At 39.4% G+C, this 13395-nt stretch overlaps 1 pseudogene; it reads right to left on the bottom strand.

The window, feature by feature from the left end:
- Positions 1-9676: 9676 nt before the first annotated feature.
- On the bottom strand, positions 9677-10639 carry LOC131276843 (olfactory receptor 7A17-like; annotated as a pseudogene).
- Between the last annotated feature and the right edge of the window lie 2756 nt (positions 10640-13395).

Below are 13395 nucleotides of genomic sequence, written 5' to 3'. Positions count from 1 at the left end.
TTAACCATCCTCAGCATGCTCCACACATGGTGGTAATTCAGTAAATCCTAGAGTTAAATTATGATTATTACCTTCCTCATGAATATGTAATGGTGGACAGTGATCTTCCAGTCCTGTTACCCAGAGGAATCATTAGCATAAATCAGAGAAGGAGTCTCCATCCAAGAGACAATGCACAGCAGGGGAGGATCAGGAACATATGCACAATATGTGTAATTATTCTCAGCTGCTGTTCTAGGGATAGTACTTATGGATGTTGTTATAATGGCTAACATGGAGACCAACAAATTTGGGACAGTTACTGGAGACTCATTCTTTTCTCAATGTTCAGCCTCTTGACACTGATGTTTATCTGTTCCCACATGGGGAATGGGGAAGCTCGAGTCTTCGGAGGGGTGCCTAGTCTGGTTGTCTCCAGCATTAGACCTTCCTTTTGCATGCCTGGGGCTCCAGATCCCACGGGAACTTCTATTGTCATTTTGCATTCATGAGACATCATTATTCTACATGCAGGTATTCACACAGGACATTTGCTGTCTCCTGGGGAAACGAAAACAAATCCTCATCCCCAGGTTAACAGCTTTCCCATTGACCATTCATTGGTCAATGGATCATTCCACCAAATTGATGGTAATTCAGAAATAGAACTGGTTTGATTCCTTTCATATAGTTGAAAATACCGTCCAGCTGCTGTTTCCTGTAACGTAGACTCATACTTAAGAAATTTGAGAATAAATAGTGTTTTATGTAGCTGGGTATGACGTGTCTTCTTGTCTTCCCCTTTTTGTTTTTATAACATTCTTTTAAAAGTCTGATTATTACATTCAACAATAGCTTGTCCTTGCCGGTTATAGGGGAGAACTCTAACTTGGGAAATAGCCCAAAGGTCAAAAAAAGTGTTTTAGGGTGTTACTAACAAAAGCAGGAGCACTGTCTGTTTTGATGGACTTAGGAAGCCCCATTGTTGCGAAACAGGCTTGGATGTGTTGTCAGACATGGTGAGCATTTTCACCAGTTAGAGCTTGTGGCCCAAATAAGTAGAGTATGTATCTACAGAAACATGAACATATCTTGCCAAACTACGCTACGTGGGTGACATCAATGTGCCACAATTGGTTGGCCTGCAGCCCACGAGGATTCACACCAGGCTCTGATTATCTAGGATTATTAAGAATTTGGCAAGAAGGGAAAATTCGAATAATTTTCTTAGCTTGTGTCCAGGTTAAAGGATACTGAGAAACTTGGTGCATTCAGATAGGTTAATTCATGGAAATGCCTTGTGTCCTATAAAACAGGATTGACCAATTTTTCAGCAACAGCATTACCTTTGTCTAATGGTTCAGGGAGATTAACATGTGACCAAATATGGGTATTATAGAATGGATTAGTTCAATGTTGAATAGTCTGCTGAAGTTCATCAAACAATGCAAAATGAAAATATTACAAAGTAGGTTTAATCAGAGCTGTCTCAATAGAATGAGTAACTTAAACATCATACGCTAAGCCTGATAAAATATTCACAGGTTCTGGGATATCTTGCAAAGCAGTAAGTACCACTATCAATTCAGATTTTTGCACAGAAAAAACAGGAGTTAGGAATTGCTTTGTCTTATTCCCTGTGCTTCCAGCCAGCCCTTACATAGACCCATCATTAAAAATAGTAGGTGAATCTGAAATTGGTTGAAGCTTTGTCATTGTAGGCAAAATACACCGAGTGCATTTAATAAATTGCAACTTGGGACATTTAGGATAATGGTTGTCTAATTTCCTACATAGTCAGTGAAAGCTATTTGCCAAAGCAAATGATTTTGGAAGCAAAAATCAACTTCCTTGTTCAATAAAGGAAGAATAACATGTGAGGGGTCTTGTCCACGCATTGCACAAGCACATTCCCATCCTTTAAACACTAGTTGTGCTATAAAGTCTATATAAGAAGACAAAGACTTGACTAAGCTCTTAGGTTAAAAACAGCTGTTCTACAATACTTTCCTGTTGCATAATAATCCCAGTAGGGGAATGTAATGAAGGGATAATAATCAATTACAAAGTGTTTTCAAGGTCAATCTGTTCTATCTGAGAATCCTGAATTTTTTCTTCAATTATCGTTAATTCTTGCACAACTTCTTTGTTAATTTTTGGAGGCTAGTCAATTGAGGATGACCCCACAGCATTGAGAATAAGTTAGATAACTCAGATATTAAATACACCCACCTTAGGCCTTAGCCAGTTTATATCTCCTAACAGTTTTTTTTAGTCATTTGAATTCTGGACAGAATCTTTATGAATTTGAACCTTTTAAGGTTTGATTTTAATTTTATCAGCTACAGATCCTAAATAAGTAACAGAAGTAATTTTTTGCATTTTTTCTGGTCTATTTTTGAACCCACTGCAATGAAATTCTCTCAAAAGGATGATACATTTTAAGCCTACTTTTCTGGGGAAGGAACAGAGCATAGTATGTCATCCATGTAATGAATAATATAACAAGAATACCTTGATCTAACTGGCTCTATGGCCTTAGCTACACAATCTTGGCATATTGTGGGACAGTTAAGCATTCCTTGTGGGAGGTATTTTCATTGGAACCTTTTCATAGGCTCTTTATTATTAAATGAGGCCACTGAAAATGCAAATTTTCCCATTCTTTCAAGGCCAAAGGTATGGTAAAAAAAACAATCTTTAATATCAATTACTATAAGCAACCAATTCTTAGGGTTCATAGAAGGTGTGGGCAAGACATACTGTAAGGAGCCCAAAGGATGAATTACTGCATTAACAGCTCACAGAACAGTTAACAGTCTCCACTTCCCAAGGACTAAATGAATCCTCAATATGACCTTTATGTAACTCTTCCCTTATTAATTCATGAACCTCTTCCAGCTTCTCTTTCTGTAAAGGCCACTACTCAACCTATTCTGGGGTAGAAGTAGCCCATTTAATTGGGATGGGTTTAGGTGGTCCAAGGAGGCTAGACTGAACAGTGGGCACTCTGTAGCACTGATGAGGAGAAAGTGGCCATGGTAGCTGCTGAGGGTAGGGAGAGGGAAGAAGAGATATGATGTGGGGGCATTTTCAGGACTTGGAGCTGTACTGGGTGGTACTGCAGGGACAGATACTGGACAATATATGTCCTGCCACGGACCACTGTGTGGACTTGGGGAGAGTGCAAACTACAATGTAAACCATTATCCATGTGATGCAGCAGTGCTCCAAAATGTATTCACCAAATGCAATGAATGTGCCACGATGATTAAAGAGGTTGCTGATGTGGGAGGAGTGGGTGAGGGGGGTGGGGGTTATATGGGGACTGCTTATATTTTTTTAATGTAACTTTTAAAAAAATAGAGAGAAAAAAATTTCTGGTAAACCTAACCCTTCTCGAGTTTCATTGGCTACAGTTGAAATGGGGTCAATTCCCTGATCGTTTTTACCCAATCCCAAGCCAGGAATGCGTCCTGCCTCTTCATTAGTTGCTGACTCTGTTTGCTACATTGTCTAAATTTAGGGAGGTAGATTTCAGCCTGCCTTTGTTCTAAAAATTCTCAAACCATAGATTAATGTGTAGGTTGGCAACATAAGGCTGTAAAGTAGCAGGCTGACCCTCAGGTCCTTGACAGGAAAAATTTGAACACTCTGCCTTAATCCTCTGGGAGCAACAAGTCCCACTACAGAAATGCAAGCTTTTTGCAAGGGCCACATAGAAGGCCAATGGCTGGTACTAATAACTGAAGTATCAATAAGTCTCTTTGAATAATTATTTCATATATGAAACAGGAATCAAGAATCTTTTCAGGGAGAAAAATTCCAGCCTGTACTTCCAAAACTTTTGTCACCATAGTTCTTGTGCTAGTTCCTATGGGAACATAGGAAAGCTGAAGCAACTGAGCTATACGATCTCCCAAATTAGGCTTCCATAGGATGGATGTAGATACAACAATTTGAATTTCCCCTTGATAATCACCATGAATCACTCCAGTATGCACCCTGACTCCTTGTGAAGAAAGACTACTCCTTCCTAGGAGGAAGCCAACAGTGCCAACAGGCAGTGGTCCTTTAAGTCCAGTTCTTACCCAGACTGGCTTGTCCCCAGGGAGTAGAATTAACAGGTTCTGCAGCAGGGATATCTATAGCTGTGCTTCCTGTTGTTGTAGGGGATAATTTCAAAACACTGCAGAGTACTACTGATTGTTGGGATTGTTCTGCTGAACAGGGAATGCCCACTTCTGGTAAGGGGCTAGGAGCTGGCCCCGCTGGGATTTTCCAAATTAGGGGTCCCATTACTATTATATTCAGAATGACATTGATTAGAACACTGTTTCCCTTTACTGCATTGGGGACATAGACCCGGATACTACTGAGATGCCTCATTCTGTTTTTTTTCTTGTTTTCTTTTTTCTTTTTTCTTTTTTTAGTGGATACTTGGGATATGCCTGCCTCTTTTATTATTTCTTTATTTTTCTCTCCCCTCTCCTCCCACCTCAGTTGTCTGTTCTCTGTGTCCATTTGCTGTGTGTTCTTCTGTGTCTGCTCTTATTCTTGTCAGCAGCACAGGGAATCTGTGTCTCTTTTTGCTGTGTCATCTTGCTGTGTCATCTCTCAGTGTGTGCAGTACCACTCCTGGGCAGGTTGAATTTTCTTTGGTGCTGGGCAGCTTTCTTTATGGGGTGCAATCCTTACGCATGGGGCTCCCTACATGGATGACCCCCCTGCGTGGGATGACACTCCTTGCGTGCATGAACTTTGCAGTGGGCCAGCTCCACACTGGTCAATAAGGCCCTGAGTTTGAACAATGGACCTCCTATGTGGTAGGCAGATGCCCTAGCCATTGAGCCAAGTCTGCTTCCCTCATTCTGTTTTAAATTTGACATTGGTTTTTCTCTAAGTCTTTCCCAACATTCTCCCCTCATATGGCCACGTTTTCCACAGTTAAAACATTTTCCAGGGAATCTATTGTTAATTTTTAAAACTGCCATAGGTTGAGCCATCATTTGTGCATGATAAATTTCTGTTCCTACTCCTTGACACATTTTAACAGATCCTGCCAGATCCACCTTTCCCTTCATTGGTCCAATAGCTTTTTAACAATCCTGATTGGCATTCTGATAAGCCATTAACTGTAAACTAGTATTATCTACCTCTAAATTACTGTTCTGCTTTTAATAGTTCCTTGAAGCTGGGCAATAAACTACGGGTAAGATTCTCAAGGTCCCTGTACTATTTTTTTAAAAGATACCATAGGTTATCCTTTTGTTTCAATTTTCTCCTAGGACCTTAGGCAACAATGTTGAATTTGGGGCACAGCCTGGTTAGTCGTAATTAATTTCTAGACTATTTTCCACTCTGGTCCAATTCCTATTCACTACCAGTTAATATAATGAAACTGGAAGGTTATGGGCCCTATTTTGAGCAGCTTGAGTTTCAGTATGATCTACCCACCAGTTTTAAGTTGTAAAAATTCTCCAGACCCAAACAAGGTATGAGCCACAGTAGACCAATTGGCCGTCATTAGACTGAAGCCTTCAGCAATTCCTTGTACTATGCTGCAAGTAAAAGGAGAATTATGACCATATTGCTGTAGAGCTAATTTCAATTTCTTTAAAATTTTAAAGAGAAAATGTTTATAAGTAATTTCATAAACTCTATTTGGATTATTTGCCTCTATGCCTGGAACCACCCTTTCTTGTACTGTAAAGGGAAATGCCATTTGAAGAGCATCAATGTCTGTCTCTCATCTAGCCTGCAAGATTCCCTTTGGTAAAGAGGATAATTTGGGCTGGATATATTCAGGCATACATTTAGGGGATGGAGGAAGAGGAAGTGTATCAACTTCCTCAAAATCAATTAATGGAGGATCTGTAGGCTAAGAAAGTTTAGAAATTTTTATGGGTGGAGGGTCATCATGGAACTTTTCTTCATCTTCTTCTTCATCCTCTGTTTGTAAAGGTTCTATAATGGAATTAATAATAGTCCATGTAGGCCAGATAGTAATAGGTATAGAATTCCCTTGAACATATAATTTTTAAAATTCCTTACCGAGTCATTCCCAATCTGCCATTTCTAAACTGCCCAATGTTGGAAACCATGTAGAGTGTGTTTCAACAACTTGCGAAAGTTCATTAATATAATACTCATTAGCCTTAGCTTCCCCTACTGCTTCAGGAGAAGTGTGTATGTAACCACTGTGAAAATATCCAAACATTTTTATGTACCCTGTATACATGCTCTGGAGAACTCCCTCCTGACCAAGTGCCCCTTATATATAACACCCAGCACCAGTATTCCTCCCATGCCATTGTTTAACCTCTCTGTAATCCAAAACTTCTTTAAAAATGAAGCCTAATATATTGCCAGTATCCATTAATAGTAAAATGGAATATAGTGATGAGTTTAAAGGTTAGATATTGAATACAAACTAATTTAGAAATATTAAATAGGTAAAAATTAATTGGAGTATCAAAAAATGAAAAAAATAAAAAAACTTTGTGTTTGACATTTTGCCTTTCATCACTGCTATAGGTGTTTCCCTGTTTGTACAGAGGTAAGGCAACTTCTTCCATTTCTTCCTCAGTGTCTACATCCTTTCTCTTTTTTGTTCTAAGTTTTAAGTTTGTCTTCACAAATTTTTACATCACAGTATTTCACATGTACAATATACAGTATTCCTACATATCCAACATCAAGCACTTTGTTCCTTCACCAACAATGAACTTTTTAGATGTTCATATTATATTTGCTGTAGCTGATGTACAGATATTGAAACAATAGCTTTCCAACAAGGTTACACTTGGATTTACATTATGGTTTATATTTTAGACTGTACAATTTTCTAAATTTTTAGTTATCTTATGTTTTACATTATGATTTACATTTTAGCCTATAGGCTCATATACATTTTTGGTGTAATTTAACATGTCCAATAGCCATCCTTGCATAATCTTGTGGAACACTTCCATTGCCCCACAGTTACATTGATTCCATCTATTCAATATCTCTTTCCCCCTCCCCTCAGTGCCCACAGTGACAATCAATCTTCATTGCTTGAAGGACCATTTTCAGAGTTACTTGCAACAATGTTGAGGGCTTGACATATTTGATGGCCCTAACCCATTGGGAGCCACCAATACTCTTCAGAGATACAATTCCCTCTGTCTGAGAACCTCAGTCCTTCCCAGGATGTGGGTATACCTTCATTCTCATTTTATGGGTCTCCATACAATGATATAACCCACTCTGACTAAATGAGCACTCACATACTCCCTAGAAGCCTGCCCTGTCTCAGATCCCCCCCTCCTTTTAAGCATCTTAAATAGGTAGCCTTCCTTATTATATTTTCTAAAGATTTTTCTTAACATTATAGTTTCAACCACAAATACAAGACAATCTCATAAGTTCAAATGTTTCCCCCAATCTCTCCCTAATTTCTTTGGCCATCTGACCGATCCTTCCATCCTTAGCACTCACCAAGCCCACAAAGCCCCACCCAAAGTTATCACTATGCCCCCATTTTATCCCTTCCTTACACAAATCCTTACCTCCTGATTATCATATATTTCACCCATGGAATACTGCTCAGTTATAAGAACAAATAAAGGACAAACACACGTGATAACATGGATGAATCTTGAGACTCATATGTTGAGTGAAGCAACCCAGGCATTAAAGAACAAATACTACATGATCTCTCTCATATGAAATTAGGAAACCAGGTTGCCTCAGTGTGCTAGAGACTGGAAGATAGGCTCAAAGGAATTCAGGGGAGGAGGAAGTTTGTGAACTGACACTATGTGGGTGAAATCTATGATAAGCTGGAAGTTTTCTTTTTGACACTGTATTCTTCTTATTTTATTTCTTTGCTGGTGTCTAAGTTCCACTGAAGGTAAAAGATTTGGGCCAGGGAAATCAAAAGAGCTAAGAAAAGAAAAAGCATAATAGTAGTATTGATAGTAAATAAAATAAAGGAACCATATAAGACCTAAAAGACGGAATATTAAACTCGTGTAAGCAGGGTAGAATTATAGGAATAAAAAAAAAAAGTGAAATGGGAAGCTGAATATGTAGTAGACTATATATCTTCTATAGATTATAGTATGAATTAAAAGTCCAGTGTGATCAGGAGAGAGGGAAAGAGAAAAGAAAGGACAATGTCATAAGTAGTTAATAAAAGATAGAAAACTGTTTAGAAGGGTTATAAATAAAAAGCTAAGAAAAAGGGGGGGGGCTGAACAAAGAGAGGTGGGATTTAAGAGCAACAACAGAAGGTGGAAGATAGAAAGATGTAAGAAGGAAATGTGATAGCATTGGTAGCCAAAATCAGTACACAATAAAACTGAAAATTGAGGACAAGGAAGCACAGCAAACAAGAAACAAGCCAACAGTACCTAACAGAAAAAAAGAAAAAAAAAAAAGCATGGGCGATAAAGCAGAAGGAAAAACAAGAAAACAAACCAAACAAAACAAGCCCTCAAGCAAGGAGTCAACCAAACCTTAAGAAAAACTAGAATTCTCTCCTACAGCCCTGTGGAACTTGTCAGGATGCTGGTGTTAAACAATCAATTATCCTGCAGCTATCTCTCTGAATTTTTAGGTGGGTTTTAGTGAAACAATTACATTAAATTTTGTAACAAAATTAAACTTATTCATTTTTTTAGGAAAAATAAGGGGCCCAAGGAAAGCTAGTAAAAGGATAATGTTTTTGTTTTCCCTGTATAAATATATCAACTAGATGTTTAATATCCCAGTGGGTCATTACTCTAAGAGGAGCCAGGCTTTGAACCAGAGATCTTACATATTCAAGGCTGAAATTCCTCCCCTGAACCAAAGCCTCTTCTGGGTTGATCTGTTCCTCAAAAAGAGACGCCTTTCTGTGGCAGGATCTATTCTTTGGACTTGAAATGCTGTTGGAGTTTTTACTGTGATTGTGTTGAAACTATAAATCAGTTTGGATACAATTGTCATCTTCATGATATTTATATTCTAATCAGTGAACACAGATATCCATCCAATTTTTTAAGTCTTCTTTGATTTCTATTTATGTTGCATTTTATGATCTGTAAATAAGAATTATTATTTTAGGAAACTCCAAGAGAAATTTCCAGAAAATTTTCTGCCTATCAAAAAAATTGTTTAGCTGCACAATGCATATTTGGAAGAATCACTGAGGTTAGTGACATTTTCAATTTTTGAATCATCAGAAGTTTAACATTTGTTACAATCTGACCTAATTTAACTTGAATGTGTATAAGACAGGCACATATGTGTGATGGAATGTGGATTATTGCAAACTTAATGAGATGTTAACTCCAGTTCTGTGATCTCTTCCTAAAGTCAATCAAAACAAACCTTGACAACTGTTTTTCACCAAATCCATATATCACAGGAACAATTGATTTCATCTGGCCGAGACTGCAGTACGTGTTCATTTTTCCAACACCTACTACAATTGTATATGTACCAATTTCCTGTGGTAAATCTTTTAGAGCTGAAACTCAGGCAGGAGATTTTGTCTTCAGTAAGAGGCAATACAATCTCAGAATTCAAATGTTTTAAAAGAAACCAGAGAAGAAAGATGTAGAATTTTAGAAATTAGGCATTTAGCAGATTATCTCTCTATGAAGTGATAAAAATATCTAGATTTAAATCTTCCAGTGTCTGGCTTCTCTTAATCTTGAGAAAATTTCTAAACTTGAGGCAAAAGATACTTTAATAGAGAGAGTGTCTCTTACCTGGAAAGCTTTCTTAAGGCCTGCTTTATGTCCTTGTTTCTAAGACTGTAGATAAAGGGGTTCATCATGGGAGTGACCACCGTGTACATGGCTGAGGCTATTGTGCTTGCCCTTGAGGTTTGGGTAGCAGCAGAGCTAAGATATACTCCAAGACCTGTACCATAAAACAAGGTCACAACTGAGAGGTGAGACCCACATGTAGAAAATGCTTTGTACTTGCCTTTAACTGTTGAAATTCTCAAAATGGAAGAAACAATCTTAGAGTAAGAGAAAAGGATCCCAGTGAGTGGAATAACACCCAGAAGTCCAGTTGCAAAATACATCACTAAGTAATTGAGGAAGTTTCCTGAACAAGCAAGTTGAACAACTTGATTAAGTTCACAGAAAAAGTGGGGAATTTCCAACTCTGTACAAAATGACAATCTCAAAAACAATAGGACATGTAAAAGAGAGTCCGAAACACTCAATAACCAGGATGCCAACAGCAGAAGGCCACAGAGTCTGTGGTTCATGATGACTGTATAGTACAAGGGGTGACAGATGGCCACGAAGCGGTCATAGGCCATCACAGTCAGTAGGAAGTTGTCTAATCCTGCAAAAAGCAGGAAAAAGTACATCTGGCTAAGGCAATTTTCATAAGATATGGTTTTGCTCAGTGTCTGGATGCCCAACAGCATCTTTGGGGTGGTAGTAGAGATGAAGCAGATATCCGTAAAGGACAGGTTGGAGAGGAAGAAGTACATAGGTGTGTGGAGGTGGCAGTCTGAGATGATGGCCAGGATGATGAGCAGATTCCCAAAGACAGTGACCAGGTACATGGATAGGAAGGTCCCAAAGAGGAGCGGCTGCATTTCTGTACCTTCAGAGATTCCCAGGAGGATAAATTTTGAAACACGTGTTTGGTTTTCTGGTTCCATGTAGATGAAACATCTAGCAAAGATAACTGAGCAGTGCAAATTTAGTCAAAACAGCTATCACCAAATTAACATAAATGCTATTGTTTGTGTTAGGCCCAGTGCTCTCTTCATCTTCCCTCCTTAACACCTTTTCTTGCAGGTGCACATTCCTAATTGATATGGAGCCAGAGCTCCAATCCCTGCTCCTTCCCAACTCCTTTCCTAAACATTCCAGTCTAATAGTAGCAACTTGGGTGAAAATACAAACCCTGTATGAGCTATCACACCCTGAACTTAAACCTGCAAAGTGAGCACAAAACATCACAACTATCCCCTTTGTAGTCTACGCCCAGCACAAATTATAAATGCCCCCCACTCCCCTCCTTTGCTGCTGCTGTCTATTTCTGATGCAGCCCAATTGCTAAGCTCATTAAAGGCTTTGCTTGAATCTTCATTGGCTCCAGGTCTAATTTCTAAGACATCTTCCTTCCTCTGCTTCCCTCCAAACCTAACATTTTGGTGTTGAAACTCAGGAAGCTGAGATCATGGGAGCCCAGGTGTCTGATCCCTTTCTGTCCACACTGGCAGAATTGTTCACTCTGATACCCTCCTCCATTCTCAGTTGTCCAGGAAAACTCTCACAGAAAACTGGTTAAAGAGTACCACCTTTTTCCTGTCTTTCTAGCACCCTCTTCTGCTCTGCTCTCTGTTGTCCAGGACAATGTTTCTCTCTCAAAAACCACAGCACTGGGTAGAGGGCTGCCTCAGGGTCCAGGACCCTTTGTTCCATGGAGTGACTAGACTGAGGGATGCTTCCCTCTCATCCTCTGCTCTGTGTCTGATCTGACGAGACTCAGGATGAGATGCACCCTGTTTTCCAGTGACACTTCAGGACTTGTTGAAATCTCTTTAAACCAATGGGCAACACTCAATCCACCTCCTGAAAACCACCCCCCTTGGGTGTCTCTTCTGAAATCTTAAGATCTCAGTCTTGAAAATGACCTCTGACTGAAAAGGCTCATCTTCTACTATAACACTGCCTAGTGTCATAACCAACTCAACAGTATCAATATGGCCAAAAATGGGACCTTAGATCCCCAAATTCTTCCAGGCCTCAAAAATTCTTGTCAACACTTGAACAAGTGTAAGAAGGTTCCATATGGCCTAGCAATTTTTGAGCTGTGCAAGTTCCCCTCCTTCTGTCAGTTCTTTCCCATTTTTCAAATTCTCCTTCTTCACTCTCCTCTCTGAAAAACTTCTTGCATCATGAATACCTCATCAAGAACATCCTCTGATCTAGTACACAAATGTATTCCCCTACCTATGTGACCACTCTGCCTGTTGCTCCGGTACCCTCTGCCCTTCCTGCTTTTTCCCCTCATCCAGAAACTCCCCCAGCCCCTGACTCCACTTCCAAGTCAGATTCACCTAACCCCATATGTGCCCATGTTCCCGTCTCCCTCTCTGATCTCTCCCAGGTTAAACACCATCTCAGATCTTATTACTCTCATCCTTCTCATTTTATCTAAGAATTTCCATATTTAAAAGTCTTTTGTGACCTTACTTGGAAAACATTTCATTCTTTACATCTGTTATCCCCAGAAGGAAAAGAATGTGTTTGGCTTGAAGGCCCCATCCACGCAAATACCCTAAACCAATAAAATGCTGCCAACAGCCCTGTCAGAGCCATGGCAGTTCTCCCCAAGAAGCTTTGTCTTAAATCCTCTACACTCCAGAATTCCCAGCAGCCACGCTACTCCAGGCCGGTGGGAAAGAACAGACTGAAGCAATGCATCAAATCTAAAAAGGCTGGGCACTGAGTCAAGCAGAGCCCAAACCCACAAGCTCCTCCACAGCTGTGTCCACTGTGTAAGCAGGGGATCCACTGGAAGTTTGATGGTCCCCAGTCATCTCAAGGCCAGAGGACACTGGTGACCAAGACAGACCCAACTCCAGATTCAACCTCCCAGACCTTCTGGGAGTAGCAGTGGATGACTGAAGATCCCCAGGGAACATGCAGGTCTCCATGTCCACTCCAAAGCAGAACCTCAGGTAACTCTGAAGGTGGCAGTAAGCCAATTTCATTTCTTATTAATATGGAAATGACTTACTCTGCCCTTCTCGAATTACCCGGACCCTTAACTCACACCTCAATTTCAATGGTGGAGATAAATGAAATAGTTTTATAATCTTTCTTTTACTGTACTCACTAAAAAGGTCACCTGTTCACCCATTCATTTTTTTAATGCATCCCCACTAAATGGCTCAATCCTTAAAAGAAACATTTTAATCAGGCTCAGATCACAAATTCTTGTTCCTTCTCCTCAATTATACATGACACCCTTTCTCTAACAGACCTATCAACACCCTCCTCCCCTACTCTCCTTTTTTCCACCAAACTCTATCAATCTGAAAATCCAAAATACTAAAATTCTTATCATTGCTGCGCACCACAAAAACAATCACAGTTCAACTCAAAAAGAAATGCTACTTTAACAATACTTTAAGCTTTATTCACATTTTGTTTATTTGAGAATTTAGAAAACACAAATAAACAGTTCCAACAGAAGCAAAAAAGCACAGAACCTTGAAAAAAGCTAAATCTCAGACACTATATCCCACACGAAGAGATGTGCTAAATAGGATGCTTGCCAGTGAAACCATGCTTGTGAAAAAATATCCTGCTAAAGAGTTTGCTGAAATTAAAACAAAACAAAATGAAACAAGAAACAAAAAATATTCCAAGAACAACTCTGTAACCTGTAATCCCCATGCCA

The sequence above is a fragment of the Dasypus novemcinctus genome, chromosome 30, assembly GCF_030445035.2.
Source record: "Dasypus novemcinctus isolate mDasNov1 chromosome 30, mDasNov1.1.hap2, whole genome shotgun sequence".
NCBI classification, from domain to species: domain Eukaryota; kingdom Metazoa; phylum Chordata; class Mammalia; order Cingulata; family Dasypodidae; genus Dasypus; species Dasypus novemcinctus.
This window is presented reverse-complemented; position numbering and strand designations above follow the sequence as displayed.